A 26442-nucleotide genomic window follows, 5' to 3' on the forward strand; every position below is an offset into this window, starting at 1 on the left:
ACAGCATACAATAGTGTCCACATCTCTGGAAATAAAGTAGCCTTTAAAAATGGGTTAATATCACATTTTTCAGGATGACTACTCTTTAAAAAAACACAGCAAGTTACAAGTGTTGGTGATGATGGAGAGAAGTTGGAACACTTATGCATTGTTGCTGGAAATGTAAAATGGTGCAGCTACTATGGAAAATAGCATGATAGTCCCTTAAAAGGTTTTTTAAAATTTACACTCCCAACAATAGCATGTAAATGTCCCTTTTTCTCCACAACCTCACCAGCATCTGTTATTTTCTGACTTTTTAATGACAGCCATTCTGACTGGTGTGAGATGGTATCTCATTGTGGTTTCAATTTGTATTTCTCTAGTGATCAGTGATGAGCTTTTTTTCATATGATTGTTGACCACGTGTATGTCTTCTTTTGAAAAGTGTCTGTTCATGTCCTTTGCCCACTTTTTTATGGGGTTGTTTTTTTTTTCGTACATTTATGTTCCTTATAAATGCTGGATATCAGACCTTTGTCAGATGCATAGTTGGAAAAATTTTTCTCCCGTTCTGTAGGTTGTCTGTTTACTCTGTTGTTTCTGGTGCTGTGCAGAAGCTTTTTAGTTTAATTAGATTCAATTCATCAATTTTTGCTTTTATTGCAATTGCTTTTGGCATCTTCGTCATGAAATCTTTGTCCATGCCTATGTCCTGAATGGTATTGCCTAGGCTGTCTTCCAAGGTTTTTATAGTTTGGAGTTTAACATTTAGTCTTTAATCCATCTTGGGTTGATTTTTGTATATGGTATAAGGAAGGGGTGCAGTTTCAATCTTCAGTATAGGACTAGCCAGTCATCCCAGCACCATTAAAAATAAAAATAATTCCCATATCATGAAGCAATTTATACTTCTGGTTATACATCTGAACACATTAAAATAGGATCTTAAAGAGATATTTGTGTACTGAGGTTCAAAGCAGCATTAATTATGGCCACTTACAAGAGGAAGCAACCCACGTGTCCTTGTATCTTTACCAATGATAAAGAGATAAACAAAATGTAACATATATATAAACAATAGACTATTATTCAGCCTTATAAAGGGAGGAAATTCTGACATTTTTCAACATGGATGAACCCTGAAGACATTACCCCAGGTGAAATAAACCAGTCACTAAAAGGACAGATATTGTATTATTCTACTCATTCGAGGTATCTAGAGTCATCAAATTCATAGAAACAGAGAGTACAATGGTGGTTTCCAGGGATGGGTGGGAGGTGGGGGGAAATGAAGGACTGATGTTTAAGGGATATAGAGTCACAGTTTTGCAAGCTGAAATAATTCTGGAGATTGGTTGCACAACAAACACAAACAAACTTAGCACTACTGAACTGTACACTTAAAAGTAGTTAAGATGGTAAATTTTGTATTATGCATGTTTACCACAATTTTTTTAAAAAGGATAGATACTGCTATTTTCATTTAATGAATGTGTGAGTTGGAGCAATTCTAAGACTTGCAGCTTCGATCCTAGCACTGTCCTGCAAATGCTCACTCTGCTAATTAGCTCTGCATCGTCACTGATGGCTTTCTTTCATCTTGACGCTTTATGCACTAGACCAGCTTTGTCCGATATAACTTTCTGCAATGGTAGAACTTTTTGTTTTTTACTTTCACCTTCTTTTTTTTTTTTTTTTTGAGACGGGAGTCTTGTTCTGTCGCCCACCTTCTTCTTTTTTTTTCTTTTTTTTTTGAGACGGAGTCTCACTCTGTTTCCCAGGCTGGAGTGCAGTGGCGCCATCACAGCTCACTGAAGCCTCAACTTCCTGGGTTCCAGGGATCCTTCTGCCTCAGCCTCCCGAGTAACTGGGATCACAGGAGCATGTCACCATGTCCAGCTAATCTTTTGTTCATTTTATTTTTTGTAGAGATAGATTCTCACCATGTTGCCCAGGCTGGTCTCAAACTTCTAGGCTCAAGTGATCCTCTGGCCTCAGCCCTTGAAAGTGCTAAAATTACAGGTGTGAGCCACCATGCTCAGCTGGAATTTTCTATATTTGTGTTATCCAGTGAGGTAGCTGTTAGCCACATGTGGCTACTGAGCACCTGAAATGTGCCTAGTGTTACTGAGCACCTCTATTATTTTCTTTTATTTAATTATACATAATCAATTTTAATTTAAGTATCTACATGCGGCTGGTGGCTACATATTAATGGCTGTCCAGATTTTGATATTCATCCTCTTCTACCACTGGACAGACTTTTATTGCAATAATTTTCAGAAAACAAAAGCAAAACTTCCCCCCCCAAAAATTCCCATTTTGCTATTCTTGACACATTACAGTTATCCCAGGTGTTAGAATCATATCCCCTAAACACTGTGCTTTCTCTGCCATTCCCACATAAAGAGCCTTCTCTATGATATCCCTTTTTATTTGCTTTGCTGGCAAACATTTGTTATTGTGAAACAGCTGATAAGCACTTTGCTGAGTCTCCAATTGTTATCAGATTACAAGGGCCTGTAGGGGATCATTGGTGAAGCTCAAGTCAAGACAGTTAAAGTAATTTGGGGGGAACTACAGCTGCTCAGGTCTAGTCAGCTGCTGCTGGGATGCCGTTATTTTACCTGGGGAAGTCAGGCATTCAGAGAGATGGCTGGCCTAATTATAGAATAAGCTACATAGAGAAGGCACCAAAACAAACTATTGAGGGAGGCAAGAAAAAGCATTGGAATCAGATAGCTCTGGGCTTACTTCCATCTATGTTGCATACTATCTATCATCTTGAACAAGTCCAAAACTGCTCTGATGTCGCCATATTTTGGATCTACAGGATGAGAATAATAGAGCATTCAGATGATTAAGCCTGGCATAGAAAGATCAATCAGCAAATGGCATCTGTTAAAAATAGCTAACTACGTGTCCCATGCTCTTTGTTCAATTACTTCATCTTCATCTCTGCATTTTTTTGGCTGTGACAGAAATAAGATAGTTGTAGTCCCACCTGCTTTTTAAGGAAGGTATCCCTGTAGGCTTGGCCCTGAATTTTGCTTGTCTAAATAATATGTTGCAGAGATAAGTCACTAAGTGATCTATTTAGTTATAAGGAAGCTACATTGTTTATTTGCTCGGTTTGTTGTTTTGTTTTTGTTTTTTTTTTCTTTTGGCCTGGAGGTGGACTGGGAATGGAAGGGAATCCAAGAGATGGGAGATGGACCAGAAAAGCTGGACACGCAGTGAGCAGTAGCAAGAAGGGAAAACACAACTCTGGTACAGCCAAAAAATGACTTTGAAGACTCAGAATATCTCTAGGAATTCTTAAATTATTGGCTGTTAAACATGTGGTGTAAATTCTTCCTTTCACAGTCTCATAAATTATTTTGTAGAATTTGCTTTGCTTATTAGAGCTTTTCGCATGAATGGATGCCTTTTTAAGAAACTCAATGAGATGCCCAATTCTGCATCCATATGAGCGTGAGACTAAAACAGAGAGAGAATTGGCATACATCTGGGTTGCCCATTCATCTACCCATTCTTCTAGAGTTTTGATCCACCAGACTTTATCAAGATTACTTTCTTGTGCATCTCATCATGTAAGATATCACCAGGCCAAAGGAAGGAATTACAATCTTTTGTCTTAAGGATCTTATGGTATAAGAAGAAGGACAAGTATGATATTAAGGGACCCGGAAAGGATGTTGAAGAATTTCTAGCATATCTGCCTCATTTCGCTGATAAAGGAAAATAAGGCTTTCAGGCTCAGTGGGGGCCAAGTGATTGCTGCTTAGTGTCACAAAATTAGAGCTTTAATTTTGGATACATAGAATAATGGTCTTTTTGTCACACTGATAAAGCCAAATGCCACATCCAGAGAAAGGAGAGACTGATCTTTCTGTAATTATCTCAACCAAGTCCAATAACAAGGTGTTATCCAAGATGGGCTGTGTCAGACAATATTAATTGTTTCCCAGTATCTCTTTTTCCCTTTGTCTTCAGTGTTAGAGCAACAAACAAAACAATCCTAGTTCTTAGCTAAGTCTCCATTCTCTAGCTCCTAGTGTGCTCAACTGTCGTCCTATGTGTATGTTTGACTGGTGAGGCGAAGCTAGACATGAATTGCCTTGTGCAGTTCCAGGAAGTTCCCCTAAAGTGTGGCAATGGGTCCTTAACCCCCATGCCCCACCTCTATGACAGCTCTCTGCTATGACTAGGTAGATCAGCTCAAATCACTTTATGTACAGCATACTTTGATTACCTCTACCCAGGTACCTAGGTACCAGTTTATTTGTTTGTTCTAATTTTCTGTGCCATGTATTCTCTCTTCAACTTTGGAATCTTATTTATCCTTAAAGTCCAAGCATAAGCCCTACCTCGCTCAGAAATATTTGGCTAATGCTATGGTCTAAATATGTTTGTCCCCAGGCCTCCCAATTCATATGTTGAAACCTAATCACCAAAGCAATGTTATTAGAAGATGGTGCCTTTGAAGGTGATTAGGTCATGAGGTTCTCCCCCATAAATGGAATTAACATCCCTGTAAAACAGGATCCAGAGAGCTATCTTGCCCTTTTGCCATGTGAGGACACATAGAAGGTGCCATTGATGAGGAAACCAGGCCCTCACTAGGACAACCAGATTTGCTATGTGATTTGGATCTTGGACTTCCGGGCCTCTAGAACAGGCCCCACTAGACACAGGAGTCAGCTAGGTGCTTTGGTCTTGGACTTCTGGCCTCTAGAACAGGCCTTCACTAGACTCAGAGTCTGCTAGGGCTTTGATCTTGGACTTCTGGCCTCTAGAACTGAGCAGTGCATTTCTGTCATTTACAAATCACTCAGTCTAAGATATTTTGTTATAGCAGCCCAAACAGAGTAAGATAGATGACAACACCAACCTTCATTAACAATTTCTGCAATCGTCACTGGTATCAGTTATGTCAAGGCAAAGGCGTGAAGCCCATTCATGTAAACACTCCAGATTCCTCAGCTGTCTCTAAGGCTCCTCCATTGAACACCAACCCTTGGCAGAGCATTGTGTGTGTGTGTGTGTGTGTGTGTGTGTGTGTGTGTGTGTGTGCGCGCACGCTGGTGAGATGAAGGAGGGTGGAAAGAAAAAATGGACATTAGTGTGGCTAATAGAACATGGCTAAAGAAATATAATGAAGGCAACCAAAACTACCAAACTATATAAAAACACTTGCCCAGTGTTTTAGGGTACCAAAGTATGTAAGTATATGTGCAGTGAACTGTTATCTACTCCATGAAGGCCAAGGAAGAAGAAGAAATTGACATGGTACCACCTACTTGGCACAAAAAGCCTAAATTAAATTGCTGGAGGAAACAAAGCATTCTGTAAAGTGACATAAAATGAACATGTGTCTAAGACTTTAATTCATTAATTAATGAAGGAAGTGGAAAAGATATTGCAATTTTTTAGAGGAAAAGACAAAGAATTGAAAATGTACACATAGTAAAAATCTTTGGCATTGGCCTCCAAAACCTTATCTGTCCATTGGACAATAATCAATTGCATTCCACTGGGCACAATTTGCTTTTATCTGGGCAAACCTATTTGCATTGCTATCAGTTTTCTACAACTTAACTTCTATCTTCCCAGAGTTGTAAAATAGCCAAATCAAAGACAAAAGCTCAGGACACGATAAAATCAGATAATCCCCAGAGGCTTCATCATTCCATTGAAACAGGATATCCACATATTTCTTCAGTTCATTCCAAAGTCTTACGTTTTTCATTTTACTACTTATTTCTTCAGCTTAACTTTCTGTCACTCATTTGTAGCCAAAGTTTGGTCTTCACAGCTCCTCAGTTAACTCTTTCTTGCTCCCCAGGTCTTCTGGACATGTGATCACCAGCCCCTCCTTTGACACTACTACCCCTCCTCTTCAGCCTACCCTGCCATGCCTACTCACCTCTTTTCCTTCCTAGTCTCATTTTGAAGATCTCTTTCTCAGATAAGCCCTCCTGGACCCCAAAATTAGAAAGGCTCTCCTTTTTTTGTGCACATTTCTAATACCAGACGCTTGCTCATTTTATGTGTGTAAGCTCAATGGATAAGGTCTCTGTTTAATGCCTTGTGTAGTGAGAAAAAAAAATCAATGGACTTAAGTCAATCTCAACATTCTCATGTATAATGAGAGAAATGATCCCTGCCTGACTACTGTCAAAATTGGAGTATCAAATGAGACCTACAGACAATGACAAATGGGGCTTACAAATAATAGAGGCATTTGTTATTTAAAAAAGAAAGAAAAAAATCCTTGGTAATTTCTACCTCTGACAGCCTTCTATGCTTATAAGATAAGGTCCAAAATATTCAATGAAAAGGATCATGATAGAAAGAATATTTAAAAGGTAATTTAAAACATAGTTGATCCATAGCAAAAAGCAGACAATTTAGGCAGCATTTAAAAAATGTTAAAATAATACATACAAACATGAGGTTGGCGTATATTCATGAGCAAGACTGTCAGTTAATTCGGTAAATATTTATTTCCTTCTGACACATTCACTGTGTTCTTTGGGGTATTTATGGAAGGGCCTGGTAATGAGCTGTTTATTATGATCTAAAACAAACCGATGCACATGTGAAATGCAGCCACTTAATTAAAGAAGAATAAATAATTTCCCATTGTCAAAGCCTCCCACCCACCCAAACTCCAATCTCATGTCAGGCCTTGCCAAAGACACTTGAAAGCTATCAATTTACTGTCTGTACCGTATGGTGCTCCATGGAAGGCAGATCTACTGACTCGTTAAAGTGCACTAATTATTCCACAATTTTGAAAGTGAGAACATATGGGAGCTGTTTTCCTTGTGAGTGTTTCTGCTTCAAAAACAAAGTACATGAAACTGAACAAGTATTTTCCATAATCTATGTCGTTTGCAACTGTTATTCAAAGTTCACCAAATTCGCTAAAATTAAAAATGCTTAATTCCCCTTTGGTCAAAGGCTGCCTGATATTCAGTTCCTCCTTTCACATCTTTTTTCATTTCTATTGTTCTTCTTCCCACTGAGCTGTGACTACTTCTACCAAGATGAGCACAGCTAAATTAAAACTGATATATTCTGACCATTCAATTAGATGTTGGGTCAACAAATGGTGAACAGCTGGTGTGATGCTTTTTTGTTTTCCCTAGTTGAGCAGATGCCTTGGTGCTATAAGGATACTGCCTCTAAGGACAGACAGCCCATCTGTAGGGGACACAACAGTGAGGATCCCAGGCCAGGAATAGAGAATTGTGAAAAATGAAGACAGCCTTTCTTGAACTGGAAGACTTGTGTCCTTATTCCTGTAGCAGAAACCAATCTCTGGCTTTCAGATGAAAACACCTAAGGATCTGGGGCCCAAAGGGGGCTATTTTGAATGGTCTTATATCATTTATGGAAGCTCACAAATCCTGAACTAACACTGGGTTACTTGAAAACTAAGCCACGTCACATAGGCGTGTACAGTTGAGATTATTCAAGAATACTAATGTTTACCTAGATATTAACCATTACATTATTAATATGATTTTTTTATTATTTTGCCTTTCTGTGTACATGGCCTTTGTTCTTGCTAGCCTGGATTTGCCTGGGGGAAAAAATCAGAACTTTTCCCAGACAGAATGCAAGAAGGAGGAAGTTGATAGAAAGCTTTTGACAGGCCGAAACAGGATAGGCGTTAGGACAAAGGCCTTGCAAGCCTGCCTATGTCCTCTAGAGTAACTTTTCCAAATCTTTATGTCTCCTCTTTTGGCCTAAGAACAACTAAGTCCAAGAGATCTATTGTGATAGTATTCTCCAGCAACTTAAAAGAGAGATTCTTTCACTTACTGCAGGAAGAACAGGAACCCAGCCATTTCATGATAAAAGGACAGGATATGAGGACTACTAAGGGTTGAATTGTGTCCACCTGTGATACATTGAAGTCCTCACCTCCAGTACCTGTGATCATGACCCTATTACAAATAGGACTGCTGCAGATGGAATGAAGGAGTCACGAGGTCATTAGGGTAGGCCTTAATTCAATATTGCCTGTGTCCTTAGAAGAAGAGAGCCACTGGAAGACACAGGCACACAGGAGAATGCCATGTGCTGACACACAGACACGGGGAGAACACCACGTGATAATGGAAACAGATACTGGTGCAATTTATCTACAAGATAAGGAAGGCCAAGAATGGCTCACAAACACTAGGAGGTGGAAGAAACCGAGAAGAAGTCTCTTTTTCAGGTTTCAGAGGGAGCAGGGCCCTGCTGATGCCTTGATTTTGGACTTTTGACCTCCAGAAATATGAGAATAAATTTATGTTGCTTTAGGTGACCCAATGTTTGGTTATTTGTTTGGGCAGCGTATTAGTTCATTCTTATGCTGCTGTAAAGAACTGCCTGAGACTGGGTAATTTATAAAGGAAAGAGGTTTAATTGACTCACAGTTCCACAGGGCTGGAGAAGCCTCAGGAAACTTACAATCATGGTGGAAGGGGAAGCAAACATGTCCTCCTTCACATGGCAGCAGGAAGGAGAAGTGCCAAGTAAAGGGTGAAAAGCCCCTTATAAAACCATCAGATCTCATGACAATTTAATATCACAAGAACAATATGGGGGCAACTGTTCCCATGATTCAATTATCTACCACCAGTGGCCTCCCATGACATGTGGGGATTATATCAACTACCATTCAAGATGAGACTTGGGTTGGGACACAGCCAAACCATTTCAGGCAACTGTAAGTAAATAACAGAAGAACAATGGGAAGACCAAAAAGAAGAGAAAGGAAGAAGGCAAGAACTGAAAATCTGTGTTCTTATTTCCACTTTCTGGGCTTCTGCCTGGAGAATGGGGAAACATCAAGTAGATGTAAGTGATGCCAAGACTTGCGGGGAGGTGGGGGAAATTTGGCCGGGCGTCTCAGAGGACTTAGAAGGTGGCTATCTCACAGGTGTCCTGTGTCAACCTGAGGAGTTGTATGGCAAGATAAACCTGGTGGTGCAATGTGTCTGATAAAGGGACACACAAAGGTTTAGCTTTCTCCAGGGTTCCCTTGGTTCCCCTCTGTTATTTCCAAGGACCAGGAAGTGCTAGATCAATACCGTTTTATATTACAATTCAACATTTATCTGGGAGTTCTATTTACTGCTCTTGTTTATCTCTTCTTCTCTGTCATATAAATTTGTTTTGAATGAGGTGAGAATTCAACTCCTGATTTTCCAAGAAAACAACCATTGTACAAGTTGGTTAAATGATAATTACTTTTCCTGACATCCAGTCTCTGTTAAAGGCAGGAGTATTCATTGAATCACCCAGACTTGATACCACACATTCAGCTTCAGCACCTGCCTCTCTCTCTCAATTGTAATGTCCTCTAGATCATTCCTTAATTTGGTCAACACTCCACTAAACCTTTTAAGATCAGCCTTCTACTTGCTTCATTCATTTAAGGAACAAGTAAAATTAATGCTTACAATCCAAGGGTCACTTTTCTGGGTATTCAAGATTTAGTAATCAGTAAAATGAAAGTGGCGCCTGCCTGCACAGAGTATGCACAGTCTATTAACAAGGGTAGATGCAAACTAAATAATTAGCTAAATATCTCATTGAAACTGTCATAAATTCTGTGAAAAGAAAGTACAGGGTGTCCTAACGGATTTTAACAGGAGAATTGGTCTAATCTGGGGAGTGGGTAAGGAAAGACTTCCCTGTGAGTTGACATGTGATGCAAAATCCTATGAGTGAGTAGGAGTTACCTGGGTGGACGTAGGTGGTGGAGTGGAAGCTGGTGTTAAAAACCTTACATAAAGCCTGAAGGAAAACATAATCATTAAAGAAACATTAAACAGGGCAGCAGGATGGAAATGAAGACAGGGCCAAATTATGCAGGAGCAGTAACTATTTTAGGGATTTGTATGTGTTATTAAAAAAAGCAACAGAAAACCATTGTAGAGGTTCAACTAGATGGTGACAGTCGTATCACCTGGCTTCATTGTGAAGATGTGGAAGTGACAGCATGGATGCTGAGGCAAAATGATCTCCATGTTAGTGGTCCTCAGCCTGGCTGTAGGTAAGCACAATCTGGGGAGCTGCCAAACCTGGAGCCTGGGACTACCCCAGAGTCTCATACAAGTCATTTGGGGACACCATAGACATCTTAAATTTTAAAACTTCCGCCAGGTGAGTCTAGTGTGCTATTAATATTGAGAATTACTGTGATATCTAGACAGTTAGATATTTGAGGGCAGGGTTGCTGGTTGTCTATTCATGCTACTATAACAAAACACCATAGACTGGGTGGCTTATAAACAATAGAAAGGTATTTCTCATAGTTCTGGAGGCTGGAAACTCCAAGATCAAGATGCCAGTAGATTCAGTGCCTGACGAAGGCCCACTTTTTGGTTCATAGATGGTGTCTGTGTCCTCACATAGTGGAAAGGGTGAGGGGTTCTCTGAGACATCTTTTTTAGAGGCACTAATCTCATTCATGAGGGCTTTACCTTCATGACCTAATCACCTCCCAAAGACCCCACTTTCTAATAATGTACTTTGAGGGGCAGGATTTCAACATATACATTTGGGGGAGACACAAACATTCAGACCATAGTGCCATCCCTCATTCCTGCCACACTATTTAGACTACTAGCATGTGGTGTAATACTTTAGTCTGGAAACTTCATAACTTTATTAAAATAGTGGAATATATAATACCATTCATTCATCTTCTTCTTTCCTTTATAACATTGGAAAGTCTTCATTTACACTGTTATCTGTAAATAAAATATTCTACCTTACCTAAGAAGTAATGACTACCTTACTGTAGATGTTGTTTTCCTTTCTCTTTTAAAATGTAGCACCAGATTGGGTGCAGTGGCTCATGCCTGTAACCTCAACACTTTAGGGGACAAGCAGGACAAATCACTTGAGCAAAGAGATCTGAGACCAGCCTGGGTGACACAGTGAAACACCAACTCTACAAAAAAAAAATAAATAAATACAGAAAATTAGGTGGGCATTGTGGCATGTGCCTGTAGTCAGCCACTCTCGTGAGGCTGAGGTGGGAAGATCTCTTGGACCTGGGAAGATTGAGGCTATAGTGAGCCATGATTGTGCCACTGCACACCAGTCCGGGCAATAGAGTGAGATCTTGTCTCAAATAAATAAAATAAGTAAATAAATAAAATAAAATGTAGCACCTGTGTGTTTTAGATGTACACATGGTTGCCAGCTAGTATTAGTCCATTTTCATACTGCTATAGAGAACTGGCCTGAGACTGGGTAATTTATAAAGCAAAGAGGTTTAATGGACTCAAAGTCCAGCATGGCTGGGGATGTCTCAGGAGACTGAGCACTCTTGGCAGAAGATGAAGGGGAAACAAGGCACCTTCTTCACATGGCAGCAGGAAGGAGAAGTGCTGAGCAAAGGGGAAGAGCGCCTTATAAAGCCATCAGATCTTGAGAGAACTCACTCACTATCATGAGAACATAATGGGAAAATCTGTCCCCTTGATTCAGTTACCTCCACTTGGTCTCTTCTGACATGTGGAGATTATGGAGATTATGGGGATTACAATTCAAGATGAGATTTGGATGGGGACACAAAGCCTAGCCATATCACAGTTGGAGACCACTTCTCACAGCTTCTTTAATAGGTAGGTTTAGTCATGAGAAAGAAATGTTGACCAATAGGATGTTTTACTCGTCTATTTTCACATTGTTATAAAGAACTACATGAGATTGGGTAATTTGTGAAGAGAAGAGGTTTAATTGACTCAAAGTTCTGCAGGTTGTACAGTAAGAATTGCTAGGAGGCCTCAGAAAACTTGCAATCATGGCAGAAGATGAAGGAGAAGCAGGTACATATTCACATGGTGGAGGAGGAAACAGAGAGAGAGCAAAGGGGGGAAATGCTACACTTTTAAACTATCAGATCCCATGAGAACGCACTTACTATCATGAAAACAGCAGGAGGGAAGCCACTCCCATTATCCAATCACCTCCTTCCAGAAACCTCCTCAACATGTGGGGATTGCAATTTAACATGAGATTTGGGTGGGGACAAAGAGCTAATCCATATCAGATATCATCCAAACTTATAAGTGCAAGTTGTAAGTTAAGGCCTCAGAGTACAGTTGCTTTTCACTTTTCTGATCACCTTTCAATACTAAAACAGAAACGTAGTTTGTACATGGGCTTCAATGTTGCAAATGAAAGCAACACACCCTGTAGAGGTGAAGCAACGAGATAGTGCTGTCAAATGTTTAGCCGCATAAAACAACATCTACATAATAACTAGTTTCCTACCAGACAAAAAAATTGTTTCCTGTGGTTCAGAAGATGGATATTTGCATGTATATTTTATTTTAATAACCAGCCAGCAAAAATAACATTAAGATACTAGTAATATCATATTTTAATACAACTTATGTTTCCTTCTAATATTTTGACATCAAAATTCTTTGGAAAGCATATGTATTTTAGGCCAAGTTAGCATATATAGTATTATGTTTTTTAATATGGGAAATTATTTAATATGGGAATCTCACATTACTTCATGATTGTATACCAATTCATATTTAATAAGAGATTGATTGAGTAAAGACACGAATGTGTTCAGTACATTCCGTGGGTGTTTGTGTTACATCTTAAAAGAAAAACGTGCCTGCAGAGCAGTTGGTACAACTATAAGATCCTTGTTTTGGGAATGCATTGAGTCCAGCAACCTAGTGCTTCATTCCTCTCAATGTCTGTTGACTGCATATAGTATTTATGTTAATAAATGAGTAATGAAAACATTTTACCTGTTTTTAAAAGGAATTCTGTAGTGATTTGCAGACTATGGTTCTTTGTCTTTAATTTAAAATATTTAAACTTTTAAGCACAAAATAAAATAATAGAAAATACTTGGAGTGTATGAGAAAGACTGATGGGTATTCACACCAGCTAGCCTGATGCAGCCTCCAGTTGTTAAATATGCTTATGGGAATCCTTTTCATCTCTAAAATAAAACCCATTCCTGCTGGGCAGAATTAAATGTGTTAATGCATCAAAACCCTTTGGATCCTTTACCTGTCTGCCTGCAAACTTCTGATACATCTTGATCAATGAAGTAGGCAGCTTCACTTTCTCAGGAGTGGTTTTCAGGAGTTCATGCCAACCTTCACCTAAAACACAAGTGGAGTCCGCTGAAAAATGACCCTCTAAGATGCCTATATCCTGATACCCGAAATCTGAATATGTGACATTATATGACAAAGGAAATTCTGCAGATGTGACTAGGGTTTTGTGATGAGGAGATATTCCTGCATTATTCAAGTGGGCCCAGTGTAATCACAAACATTCTTATGTAAGGGAAACAGGAGTGTCAGTCAGAGAAGTAATGAAGGAGTAGAAGTTGAAGTAACAAGTGGTCATGAGCCGGGGATGCAGTCAGCCTCTCAAATTTACAAAAGTAAGTAAAGGGATTTTCCCCCACAACCTTCGGGAAAAAAATGTAGCCCCACAAACCTCTGAATGTTAGCCCGGTAAAACCCATTCTGGATTTCTTACCTTTAGAATTCCAAGATAATAAATTAGTGTTATCTGAAGCCACTATGTTTGTGGTGATTCATTACATCAATAAAAAACTGTATTTCTGTTTTTTGCTTTTTACATTTTTTATTTGAAAATAAAAATGTTTAACTTATGGGTACATACTAAGTATGTATATTTAAGGGGAATATGAGGCAATTTAATACAGGCATACAATGTGTAATAATCACATCAAGGCAAATGGGTTAGTCATCACCTCAAGTATTCATAATTTCTTTGTGTTCTGAACATTCTTTTGCACTCCTTTAGTTATTTTAAAGTATACAATACATTATCTTGACTGTTGCTACCTCTTGTGCTATCACATACTAGATCTTATTCATTCTAACTGTATTTTTGCACCCATTAACCATCCCCACTTCCCCCACTCCCTACTACCCTTCCCACCAATGGTAACCATCATTCTACTCTATCTCCATGAGTTCAATTGTTTCCATTTTTAGCTCCCACAAATGAGTGAAAACATGCAAAATTTGTCTTTCTGTGCCTGACTTATTTCGCCTAACATAATGTCCTATAGTTCCATTCACATCGTTGCAAATGACAGGATCTCATTCTTTTTAACGGCTGAATATTCTTCCACTGTGTGTACGTACCTCAGTTTCTTTATCCATTTGTCTGTGGATAGACATAGAGATGCAATAAACATGGGAATGCAGATATTACTTTGATATACCGATGTCCTTTCTTTTGGATATACCTAGCAAAGGAATTGCTGGATGATATGATAGTTCTATTTTCAGTTTTTAGTTGCATACTGTTCTCCATAGTGGCTGTACTAATTTACATTCCCACCAACACTGTGTGAGGGTACCCCTTTCTCCACCTTCTCACCAGAATTCTTTCTTTTGGCCTGTGTTTTGGATAAAAACCAGTTTAATTTAGGTGAGATGATAACTCATTGTAGTTTTGATTTGCAGTTCTCTGATGATCAGTGATGGTCAGCACATTTTTAACATACCTCTTGGCCATTTGTATGTCTTCTTTTGAGAAGCATCTATTCGGATATATTGCCCATTTTTTAAAAATTGAATCATTTATGGTGCTGGGAGAACTGCCTAGTCGTAGGCAGAAAACTGAAACTGGGCCCCTGCCTTACACATTATACAAAAATTAACTTATGATGGATTAAAGACTTAAATGTAAAACATAAAACCATAAAATCCCTAGAAGAAAACATAGGCAGTACCATTCAGGACATAGGCATGGGCAAAGACTTCATGACTCAAACACCAAAAGCAATGGCAAGAAAATCCAAAACTGACAAATGAGATCTAATTAAACTAAACAGCTTCTGCACAGCAAAAGAAATTATCATCAGAGTGAACAGATAGCCTACAGAATGGGAGATCATTTTTGTAATCTGTCCATCTGACAAAAAGATAATATCCAGAATCTACAAGAAGCTTAAATAAATTTACAAGAAAAAAACCATCAAAAAGTGGATGAAGGAAATGATCAGATACTTCTCAAAAGAAGACATTTATGTGGCCAAAAAACATGAAAAAAAAGCTTCTCATCACTGGTCATTAGAGAAATGCAAATCAAAACCACAATGAGACACCATCTCATGCCGGTTAGAATAGTGATCATTAAAAAGTCAGGAAACAACAGATGCTGGAGAGGAAGTGGAGAAATAGAAACGCTTTTACACTGTTGGTGGGAATGTAAACTAGCTCAACCATTGTGGAAGACAGTGTGGTGATTTCTCAAGGATCTAGAACCAAAAACACCATTTAACCCAACAATCCCATTACTGGGTATATACTCAAAAGATTATAAATCATTTTACCATAAAGACACATACACACATATGTTTATTGCAGTGGTATTCACAATATCAAAGACTTGGAACCAACCCAAATGCCCAGCAATGATAGACTGGATAAGAACATATATACCATGAAATACTATGCAGCCATAAAAAAGAATGACTACTACCTGTAATCCAGATAATTCTCCCAGATTTTACCCAAGACCACCAAGGCATTACCTCTAGGATTCTGCAAGAGGCTCAGTGTTACTGAGCTTATATACCTCCTACTTCAGATACGGCTTCAGTGACAACAAATTTTAGATTACAGCACTCAATTTCCTTTGAATACCTAGAAAGACTTCTCGAGAAAGACAAGTACAAACAAGCCCAGACTGGGAAGATTAGAATAAATACATAAGTCTTCAATGCACAGACATCAGTGAACATCCACAAGCATCAAGACCACTCAGGAAAACATGACCTCACCAGAGCACTAGCGACCAATCTCAGAGTGACAGAGATACATAACCTTTCAAACAGAGCGTTCAAAATAGCTGTGAGAATCTGGGAGAATTTTCTACTACATAGAGTGGTTGGCAAATAACCAAACATTTACTTGAATTGTTATCATGACATTTTACTCCAAAAGGTCACATTACAATCAACCCTAGGAGTACTTACTGTGTTATGTGAAAGAAAGATGATGATTTTTTTCCAGGTAATTTAACCCAAAAACCTGGGGGACTGATATTTGCTGGAGGGAAGGGGCTTATATTCCATACACTAGCATCATCTCATGGTGAAGAATGGTAAAGACTGACTAAAACTTTATTAGTTTGATTAAGACTTACTAGGTATGTTTCATGGGCCCAGTTATTGAAATGAGCCTGGAGATATGATCTGTGCCTAATGAATATGATTGATGAATTTATAGAATTAATTTATAATTCTGTATCTCCAACCAAATCTCACATTGAATTATAGCTCCCATAATCCCCATGTGCCATGGAAGGGACCCAGTGGGAGGTAATTGAATCATGAGGGCAGGTTTTCCCAAGCTGTTCTCATGACAGTGAGTAACTTATTTCTGTCTCAAAAGATCTGATGGTCTTATAAAGGGCAGCTCCCCTGCACACACTTGCCTGCCACCATGTAAGACATGCCTTTGCTCCTCCTTTGCCATCTGCTGTGATTGTAAGGCCTCCCCAGCCATGTGAAACTGTGAGTCTGTTAAACATCTTTTTCTTTATTAATTACCCAGTCTTGGGTATTTCTTCATAACAGTATGAAAATGGACTAAAACAGGTATGTACAGCAAATTTGAAGTATCTTAAAGGGGAACTGGACCAGAAAATAATAGAGCAAAGCCAGGTCTGGATTAGATGTTGATCTCATGGTTGAGTGCTTACTGGATTGGATTATTCAACTCTGGAAGTGTGCTCTTTTCAGGCCCCAGGCTGGTTCGTTCCATATCTCTCACTGTCGGAACCCCACAAGAGGTTCTCTAGAGGAGATAGAAATAAATATCTGGGTCAGAAGCCAGTAGGCAAGCGAAAGGAAAGGAGGCACAGAAACGCAACAAACAAGGCTAGACCCATGTATGTTAGAGAAGGAAAGTGACCTGCTAGAGAATTATAAGGGGTTAGGAAACCCAGCTGAGCCCTCCCAAAATAATATTGGAACAGAAAAAGGAAATTTAGCAAATAGAAATGCTATTTTGAGCATGGAACATTTAAAAACCAAGGAAAGACTGTTTCTTGAGGAACACAGGGCAGAGGTACCAGAGCTTTCAGGGTTGCTAGAAGCACATGCTTCAGAAACATCAATAGCTTTAGTTCAAGAATCTGCTGGGGGAAGTTCCAAGTCTCTGCTGAAAAAAGTTAGGTCTAAGGTAGCAGCATCCTTCCTCGGAAGTGAATATCACAAATATCATGGAAAACATGGAGATTCATGGCAATGAACTGACTGTCAGAACAGGAATGCCTAATAGAGAGTAGCAACCGTGTCATTTGAGGAATGCACACAGGGTGCAACTCTAGGCTTCCAGAAACAAGAGACTTGAAGGAAAATGAAAAATAAGTTTTTAATTAGTATGAAGAAAATGAGAGGCATTTTACATAAACCGGGTGATAAAGGTTGGGACCATGTAAATTTCTAACCTTTGAAAAGTAATTGCTAATATTTATCCAGTGCTTAGTCTGGACTGGGCACTGTTCTGTTTCACATGTACTATATGAGCTGTTGTGTTAATTTCCTCTGATAAGGCGAGAACCACTTTTAATTCCTCCTTTACAGATGAAGAAATGCAGACACTGGGAGAAAGTAACTTGCCTAAAGTCACACAACTAATAAGAGGAGCCAGGATTCAAACCCACGAAGTCTGGTTCCAAAGACAGCACCTAAATTACCATCCTATGAAACAAGCCAGAATGAGTCTCCAAGAGAGGGAGTAATTTGCCTGCCTTGCCAAGAGGAATGCATGGTTTCAAATTAAACTCTCTCAAGAGAAATCTCTGTGCTGGGATAAATTGTGTGTCCCAAAAAACTGGCAAAGACTAACACTTGGAAGACTGGAACTAACAGGGTCTCTCCTTGGTGTGGCAGACACTGGCTAGCCAATTCCATATCTAATTCCACCTCCCTTATCTTCTTTCCACCCTCAGGCGGTCATGTGGTATGGTTCCAGTCAGTGAGATTCAAGCAGAAATATTCTTTTACATTTCTGGTTTTTGTTTTGTCTTTGTTTCACTTTAAAATGTTTAACTGACAAATCATATGCTTTCAAAGTGTACAATGAGATGATTTAATATACATATACATTGTGCACTGGCGGACATGGAGAAATGTTAGTCACATGGTACAAGCAGACAAATTCTGGCTGTAACTTCCAGGAAAGCTTTTACTTGTCTGACAGCTGGTGAACCCTTTCATGTATTGCTGTCTTATTTTTCTTCCTTCCTGGAATATAAAAGTGTCTGGAGGGACAGCAGCCTTCCAGGGATCAGGAGAATAGTCACCAACTGAGGATGGTGAGCCCTTGACGGCACCATCCAGCATATTCCCTGGGCCAGGACTGGCCACCTCTGAACCTCTTGTTTGGAAACCAAATAAACCACTGTCATTTTTGCTTTTAAAAAACGAACATATTCCAGTAACTTTTTGATCGCTTTAGCTGATCTTCTTCATCTTTACCTCTCGAATCTGTCTAAATTTTTGACAACCACTATCTCCAATGCGATGATGCCTCAATCCTGAGTCACCTTTCAATAGCCTCTTGAACCTGGGCCCCTCCAGCTACCACTGGTCAAGTAATTCCATGCAACTCACTGAGGATCTGACCTCTCTTCCCCTGAGGAGCAGCTTCATATCCGAAACCCTGCCTGATCTAGTAACAACTAGAGGGTCCCCCCCGTTTCCTAATGCCCAGTTTAGGCATCGGCATGTCATCTCCCCACTTCCATGTCTCTCTGGCTTTCATTGTATCAAGAAAGCATAAGCTCTAAAACCAAACAAAACAAAAGTTATGTGAAGAGTAACAAAATACTATATTTTAACCTGCTTACATGAATAGGGGGTTGATGTATTTCTTTTTCTATTTAGTTTTTTTCAGCAAAAATCTATCTGAGAATAGAAAAGTCATTAAATGAAGGAATACCTTTCAGATCATACAAATGTTCTAAAGCAGTGATTCTCAAAGCAGGGTCCTCTGGAGCAGCAACATCTGCATCACCAGGGAATTGTGAGAAATGCAGATTCTCAGTCCCTATCCTTGCTCTCCTGAATCAGATACTCTGGGGGTGGGGCCCAGTAATCTGTGTTCTGCCAACCCATCCAGGTGATTCTGCTGTATGCTCAAGTCTGAGAACCATTGCTCTGGGCAATAAATTATTCAAATAATCCTTCACTCCCACTAACCACCCTCACGCACTGAAATACAAACTCTTTTAGAGCAAGGCCTGAGTCTTATTTATCTCTGTGCCCCCAATATATAGTAACATGCCTCAAACAAAAACAGTCCAGAAAATATGCAGACCAATAAATGAATCAGAGAATGATAGTGGTGATTCTTCATTTTAAAGCAAGCCCAAAGAAAGGCAGCTAATTCATTTAAAATAATAATAAAGGCAAACTAATTCATAAATTTGAATTAGAAATACTACAACATGAAATAGCGGGCATTATTCTTCTTGAGCTTTGTCATAATAGCTACATCTACTGCTGTTTTTCTTCTCTATTGTGAGTTTTATTTTATATGCAGAAAAGTATATTAAAAAATATATATGATATAAAATTTTTAAATGAAGGAAACAGGTATGAAACTACCACTAAGAAATAGAATTTTGGCCAGGTGTGGTGACTCGTGACTGTAATCCCAGCACTTCGGGAGGCGGAGGCAGATGGATCATTTGATTCCAGGAGTTGGAGAGTAGTCTAGGCAACATGGCAAAACCTCCTCTCCACAAAAAATTAAAACGTTAGCCAGGAGTGGTGGCATTCATCTGTAGTCTCAGGTACTTGGGAGACTGAGATGGAAGGATCAATTGAGCCCACAAGGTCAAAGCTGCAGTGAGTGATTATGGCACTACCGCACTCAGCCTGGGCAGCAGAGTGAGACTTTGTCTCAAGAAAGAAAAGAAATACAATTTGGTAAGCAATGTAGAAGCCCCTTTGTCTTAATCTTTGTGACTTCTCCCTTGAGATAACCACTACATACAATGTCGTAACTGTCATTTTACCAACCATGTATAAATTCCTCAACAAATGTCCTTTAGTTTTCTCTGTTTCTGAATCTTAGTGAATAGATTACCTGTGGCTTGTTTCTCGTTCTCCAGATGAGACTCACTCATATTGATGCACATAACTGTGGTTCATTTTGACTACTCTATGGTTACGTTGTGTGAATATGCCATATTTTTTTGTCTATTCTACTATTCATGGGCATTTCGGTTATTTCTGGTTTTTGCTATTATGAACATTGCCTTGTCACAATGACAACCATCTCAGGCCCCATTTGAGTCAGATGCCCCCTCTTCCCTCTCCACTAGCTCCACTAGATTGTTCTGAAGCAAGTCACAGGCTATTATTTCATCTGTAAGCTATAAAGATTATTTTGATGAATATAATTCTTAATTTTAATGCAGTCACATTGACCAATCTTAGTTGGGTCATGGGTTTTAGATTGTTTTTAACAACAACAAAAAAAAAACCCTTTTCTACACTGAGTTGATAAATATTTTTCTATCTTGTTTCTAAAATCTGTATTTTTAAACCTTTCACATATAGTTCTTAATCCGCCTGGAATTGGTTTCTGTGTAGGAGGATTTAATTTCATTTTTTGTTCAATATGGATACCAAATTGTTCTATGACATTCGTGGAAAAATCCATCAGTTCACATCATCACATGTGGCTACAATACCACATCTGCTGTATCTAAAGCTTCAATATCTATGCAGGCCAGTGTCCAGGCTTTCTGCTGTGCTCCATTTGCTAATGTTTCAGTCCTTGCACCAGTAACTCTGTTACAGTCCTTTATCTTTATAATCTGGAGACCAAGTACTCAACCTTGTTCTTCCAGAAGGCCATGGCTCTTCTTAGACTTCTCAACTCTCTTATAAACTCTAAAATCAGCTCATCACATTACTAAGTGATTGTGATTTGGTTGGTACAATATAGTACATCAATTTTGAGGTAATTGGTATCTATACAATATTAATTCTGTGAATGCATGAGCATAATATATATCTTGCATATTTCCTTTTTTTGGTCTTTTTCAGTATATTTGAATCGAGTTCTGTGATTATGTCTTTGAAGGACTCATATGACTTTGTTATATTTGTTCTTAGGTAATTATATTTTTATACTATTGTAAATTTTAAATTTGACTTCTGTATGTTATAAGTATATAGAAATAGAATTGATTTTAATATTGATTTTTGTATCTAGCAACTGTGTTAAATTATCATCCTAACTTTATAGTTTTTTTACATTTACAGTAATCTAGTGATACATAAGAAATGATTCCCAAACCCAGTGGCTTAAAGCACTAGTAACCATTTATTATCTCTCATGGCTTCTGTGGGTCAGGAATTCAGACAGGGCAACATGGAAATGGCTGTATTTGCTTTACAATGTTTTCTGCTGGAAAGCTGAGGGCTGGAATCATCTGAAGCCTTGCTCACTTGCCAGCAGTTGATGCTGACTATTAGCTAAGACCTTAGCTGAGGCTGTCAGCTGGAACACCCCCAAAAGGCCTCCTCATGTGCTCTGGGATTCCTTCCAACATGGTGGCCGGGTTCCAAAAGTGAGTGTTCTGAGAGAGAGAGTGAAAAGAGAGATAACCATAACATTACTTCTGCTGAATTCTGTTGATCTGGGCAGTCATTCATTCCCTTCCAGATTAAAGGAGAGGAAGCAAGATGATCTCTCTCAGTGGGAGGAGTCTCAGGTACACAAAAAGGAGCATATGAGATGGTATTGGTAGGGCCATGTTGAAATGGTTTGAACAATGTTGTTAAAACAACTGAAAATTATTTGTAAATAATGACAATTTGTTTCTTCTTTTATCATCTTTATTTCTTTTTCTTCTTTTTTTCCTTGCCATACTACACTAGCAAGTCATTTTAATACTATACCAAATAGAAGGGGTCGGAAGGAGAAATTTATAATTCTTCTCATCACAAAACATAATGCTTTTAAACATTCCATTATTAAGAATGAGTTTTTTGTAGGTTTTTACAGAAGTAAATATGATTATGTGAAACTCATGTCCCCCAGCAAGGAAGAATTTGCTGCTTAGCTGTAGAGATGTATTCGGCAGACAGCCTCTAGCTGACAGCCCTTCAGGATCTGCCTAGTTGCAGAGAGCTTCCCCAGCTGCAGTCATGTCCTGTCCAGGGCAGCCCATCTCTGGAGACTGAGCAAGGTAGGAATAGAAAGTCCTGGCCATTTTGGCCCAACACAGGATCATCTGACAGGAAGTACCAGCTCCAGAGCTCTCCATCATGTTTTCTGATGTTCATTTTGCCTGCACTGAAATTCACTTCTTCCTTTAACCAATCCTGCTTCCTATGATGCATGTTGATTCCTAATAAATATCTTACAGCCATGTCAGCACCTGACTCCAAAAAATCCATCTTACAACTGTCAAGACAGGTACGGTAGGATAAAGTGGTCAATGAAAGGGGTTTTGGAACTGGATGGCCCACTATCTGGCTGGAGGGGGACTCCATTCCTGGTAAAAGGTGGAAGAGAGAGAGGTTTCACAGAAGACGGTAGTCTAATTGTTCCAACATTTGTTAAAGGCAAGCTGGGAGGCTACTTCAGTGGAAAAGAATACATCAAATACAGAGGTGTATCTGACATTTAAGACATCTGGAGAAAATAGTAGCTGTAATGTTAAGAGGATTAAATAATGGGTTAACCCGCTAGGGTACCATAATACAATGCCACAGACTGGGTGGATTAAACAACATGAAACCATTTGATCACAGTTCTGGGGGCTGGAAGTTCAAGATCAAGGCGTCAGCAGGGTTGATTTCTTTTAAGGCCTCCCTCCTTGCCTTGCAGATGGCCGCCTTCTCACTGTGTCCTCACATGGACTTTCCTCTGAGAGCTCGTGAAGAGAGAACTCTGGTATTTCTCCCTTTCCTTATCATCGCAGCAGTCCTAATGGATTAAGGCCCAATTCATGACTTCACTTAACCTTAATTATGTCTTTAAAGATTCTATCTCCTACCGTCACATGAGGGGCTAGGGCTTCACCTTATGAGTTTGGTTGGTGGGGCACAATTCAGTCCATAACAGATGGCTATTGCTAAGGACCATTGATGCATTACAAAATGATAATGAACAGCTGAAGTGAGTAACAGGCAATTAGTTGGAAGTCAGATGTGAAAGTCAAGGGGCCTCTTGTGTATAAGGAAGCAGGGCAAAGGAAGCCAGAGGAGCAAGTGGGAAGGTTTGAGTAGCACCAGCCCAGGCTACCATCAGTCCATACCTTGCACCAGGCAGAACACTCCAGCCATGCACACTACAGCAGCAGCCCCTTCATGGTCTTGTTGGCTCCTCTTTCTGAGGAGAAACTGGAAAGAGGACATTAGTAGAACAAGCTAAAGCCTCCATGTTGTCACTGGGTTCAGGCTGCATCTGATATTTATGGTCTGCTCCTTTGACATCTATTCAGCAGGCCAAGGTGGCTTACCAGCAGGACTGAAAGATATGACCCAATCCTTCACTTCTGGGTGGCTGGAGCAATGCTCATCCATTCATAATTGCAAATTGATCAGCCAATTTCCTTGTGATTCCTCCAGCTCCTACTGTGAACTGTAGCCTTGTTGCCTTTTGCCTAGCTGGTCAATTAACTATGCCAGGTGGTGACTCCTCCTCTCCTATAATGCACAACAATGTGCATACATCTTTCAGATTTTGTTTTTTTTTAAATTGGTTTGCCCTTGGGATATTTACTTAGAAGCATATCAGGACAAAGAATGAATATGCATGGATTTTTTTAAAAAAAAGAATGCTGGCCTGGCGCGGTGGCTCAAGCCTGTAATCCCAGCACTTTGGGAGGCCGAGACGGGTGGATCACGAGGTCAGGAGATCGAGACCATCCTGGCTAACATGGTGAAACCCCGTCTCTACTAAAAAATACAAAAAACTAGCCGGGCGAGGTGGCGGGCGCCTGTAGTCCCAGCTACTCGGGAGGCTGAGGCAGGAGAATGGCGAGAACCCGGGAGGCGGAGCTTGCAGTGAGCTGAGATCTGGCCACTGCACTCCAGCCCGGGCGACAGAGCGAGACTCTGTCTCAAAAAAAAAAAGAATGCCAACTTTCCCTCTACAGGTATTGTACCATTTTGAATTTATGCCAGCAATATGTGAGGATGCTTGTTCTCCAAAACCTCACCAACAGAGAATGTTGTCTAATTAAACCTATTTTGTTTTTGTTGTAATTTTGAGGCTGGTGTGATCTGAGAAAACCTGAGCTACACAAGGGATGTATCTACTGCTTCCTACCATACCAACAAACTATGAGCCCCCTGTTGATATGGTTGGGCTGTGTCCCCACCCAAATCGCATCTTGAATTGAAACTCCCACAATTCCCATGTGTCATGAGAGGAACCCAGTGGAAGATGATCGAATTGTGGCTTTCCTGAGCTGTTCTTGTGATGGTGGATGACTCACAAGATCTGACGGTTTTAAACAGGGGAGTTTTCCTGCACAAGTTCTCCTCTCCTCTTGTCTGCCGCCATGTGAGACATGCTTTTCATTTTCCATCATGATTGTGAGGCCTCCCCAGCCACGTGGAGCTGTGAGTCCAATGAACCTCTTTCTTTTATTAATTGCCCAGTCTTGGGGATGTCTTTATTCAGCATTGTGAAAATGGACTAATACACCTGTGTATACTGATTTTTCCTCTGGTGAGTTGGGGAAAGAAACTCCTCCACATAATTTGACTGTCAAGAAGAATTCATCGACAAAGCTAGTGTTTCATTCTGTCTTTGACCTTTGCCAAAAGTTTCTGTTTTCTGACCCCTAAGACCTTGGAGAAACTGATGTAGTGCAAGAAAGATATTCAATGAGGTGATGGAAATAAAGTAGGATTTTCTTTATTTGGATGAGAAAGACTCATGTGAGTAAATTCTCTTTCTCTAAGTATGTAGGGGAAGTTTCAGGGAACAGATGATAGGCATCAAATTCCACAGAGGGCTGATCATTATCTTCCAGAGTATCCCACTGGTAATTATTATATTTGTATTAGTCAGGATTCCAGGAATCAATGGGAGAAAGAGACAGAGAGAGGGAGACTTGTTAGGAGAGATTGGCTCATGGGATTATGGAGGCTAAGAAGTCCCATCGTCTTTTGCGTGCAAGCTGGAGACCCAGGAAAGCTGGTGGTATAATTCAATCCCAGTCCAATAGCCTGAGAACCAGGAGAGCCAATGTTGCAAATCCTGGGCTTGGTCCAAATCCAAAGTCCTGAGAACCAGGAGCTCTGTTGTCCAAAATCAGAAGATGTATGTCCCAGCTCAATCATAAAAAAAGAATTCAGCTGGGTGTCTCACACCTGTAATCCCAGCACTTTAGGAGGCTGAGGTGGGAGGATCACGAGGTCAGGAGATGGAGACCATCCTGGCTAACACAGTGAAACCTTGCCTCTACTAAAAATACAGAAAATTAGCCGGGCATGATGGCAGGTGCCTGTAGTCCCAGCTCCTTGGGAGGCTGAGGCAGGAGAATGGCGTGAACCCAGGAGGCGGAGTTTGCAGTGAGCCAAGATAGCGCCACTGCACTCCAGCCTGGGCAGTAGAGCGAGACGCCATCTCAAATAAATAAATAAAGAGAGAGAGAGAGAATTCAGCCTTCCTCCACCTTTCTGTTCTGTCTGAGCCCTCAACAGATTGGATGAGGCCCACCCACATTAGTGAGGGCAAATCTTTTTTACTGGGTCCACTGATTCAACTGCTAATCTCTTGTGGAAAGACCTTCACAGACACACCAAGAAATGATGTATTACCCATCTGAGCATTCCTTAGCCCAGTCAAGCTGGCACACAGAAGTAACCATTACATTATTGAAAGAAATGGTGCCAGAGCTGATGGAGACTTTAGTTATTACCAAACTCTCCCACTGTACAAAAAAAAACCAAAACCAAAACAAAACAAAAAAAAAACAAAGAAAAAAAAAAACCATAACCTCTGTCAAAGATAAACAAAGCTAGGCAGTAAAGTGATGTAGATGGATTTTAATCCATAATAACTATTGCATTAGGGAAAGGGTTCATCATGAACTGAACTGAACTTTGATTTGTACAAAGACTACCGGATTTTTATTATTATTTTATTATTATTTTTTTTTAGACGGAGTCTCGCTCTGTCGCCCAGACTGGAGTGCAGTGGCACAATCTCGGCTCACTGCAAGCTCTGCCTCCCTGGTTCAGCTGTTCTCCTGCCTCAGCCTCCAGAGTAGCTGGGACTACAGGCACCCGCCGAGCTAATTTTTCTGCATTTTTAGTAGAAACGGGGTTTCACCCTGTTAGCCAAGATGATTTTGATCTCCTGACCTCTTGATCTACCCGACTCGGCCTCCTAAAGTGCTGGGATTGCAGGCGCGAGCCACCGC

The 26442-nt window shown here is 39.9% G+C and overlaps 1 long non-coding RNA gene across 1 annotated transcript in view; it reads right to left on the bottom strand.

The window, feature by feature from the left end:
• Positions 1–13133, bottom strand: part of LOC108529517 (uncharacterized) — a 70748-nt gene extending 57615 nt beyond the window's left edge. Inside the window, exon 1 of the long non-coding RNA XR_001885561.1 lies at positions 13045–13133. This is a non-coding gene — a long non-coding RNA (uncharacterized LOC108529517). The remainder of the gene's footprint in view (positions 1–13044) is intronic.
• Positions 13134–26442: the final 13309 nt, after the last annotated feature.

The sequence above is a fragment of the Rhinopithecus bieti genome, unplaced genomic scaffold, assembly GCF_001698545.2.
Source record: "Rhinopithecus bieti isolate Rb0 unplaced genomic scaffold, ASM169854v2 scaffold_865, whole genome shotgun sequence".
NCBI classification, from domain to species: Eukaryota; Metazoa; Chordata; class Mammalia; order Primates; family Cercopithecidae; genus Rhinopithecus; species Rhinopithecus bieti.